We start from the raw sequence: 1,066 nt of genomic DNA, 5'->3' as shown, positions 1-1,066 counted from the left end.
CCCTTACGTTAGACATTAATTCAATTCAGAAACACCTTTGTGGAGAGGATTTCCGTTTGGGGAACATTTTCCTGACCCCATTAAAAGCGTTCAGCTTCGAAGCCAAGGAAGAAAAGTCAACACACCGCCCCTGGGTGGGCTCGAACCACCAACCTTTCGGTTAACAGCGGAACGCGCTGACCAATTGCGCCACAAAGACAGGCACTGGCGTGGTCTCCGCCATCGCTTAGGTGAGGCTATTAGTGAATTCATAATTCAGCCTCCCCGCCGAGAATTACAATTGTTGTCTCCCGCGCAGTCTTGCGAGAGATCCCGGCTTTCTTGACTTGTGCAAAAATGCCCGATTAAACTTCTCAAAAAGAACCTCCATGAAACGAGGCTGGGCTCCCTGTAGTACGAATGGGACGGGAAGTGAAATGATTGGAGATAGAATTGAACAGGTTGCCGTATTTACATCCCTAATTTTCTTATCCCTCTGCCAATTGGCACGTGGCTTGGGCAGTAATGTTATTACACACACTGGAGCAGTGGGATTTGAACCTGAGCCTCAGGGCTCTGTGGGAGACTACAGCTGCACCACAAAAAACTCTAGTAAATAGGTCCACGTCTGTTGAATGAGAGGAAACAGCTTCCTCCTCAACATGATACACGACCACTGTACCCTCCGTGCCCATTACAATAAATTGAGCCGCCTCCTGTTGAATGAATGAGTGGGAACCCCTCTCTGAGCTCCAAGAAGCGGCGGGCCCGGCTGGAGGCTGGATTTGCTCAAGGCTTGTATCTATTAACTTATTTAAATGGTACCTACTGTATGGGAGTATGGTTTACATTAAAACCGGAGGGTCATGTCAGAGTGTTTGTTTATATTTCGCAGTGTAGTTTATAAAATACAGTCCCTGGAGGAGCACCTTCTGTGATGCTGCATTTCTTGCCTTCTGCCCTTCCCCCATTTGTTATCTCTCATCTCGATTTTACATTTTCAGTCAAATTTAATTTCACATTAATCAGCCTTGGTATTCACTGTGTATTCTAAATTAATCTGTTGGATTGTTGTAAAACAAAATTA

General features: G+C 45.7%; 1 non-coding gene across 1 annotated transcript; it reads right to left on the bottom strand.

Annotated features, from left to right (window-relative positions):
• Positions 1–125: 125 nt before the first annotated feature.
• Positions 126–199, bottom strand: trnan-guu. Its single transcript has one exon. It is a non-coding gene; the product is annotated as a tRNA-Asn (tRNA).
• Between the last annotated feature and the right edge of the window lie 867 nt (positions 200–1,066).

The sequence above is a fragment of the Chiloscyllium plagiosum genome, unplaced genomic scaffold, assembly GCF_004010195.1.
Source record: "Chiloscyllium plagiosum isolate BGI_BamShark_2017 unplaced genomic scaffold, ASM401019v2 scaf_100530, whole genome shotgun sequence".
NCBI lineage: Eukaryota > Metazoa > Chordata > Chondrichthyes > Orectolobiformes > Hemiscylliidae > Chiloscyllium > Chiloscyllium plagiosum.
The sequence above is the reverse complement of the archived record's forward strand: the minus strand, read 5'-3'. Positions and strand labels throughout refer to the sequence as shown.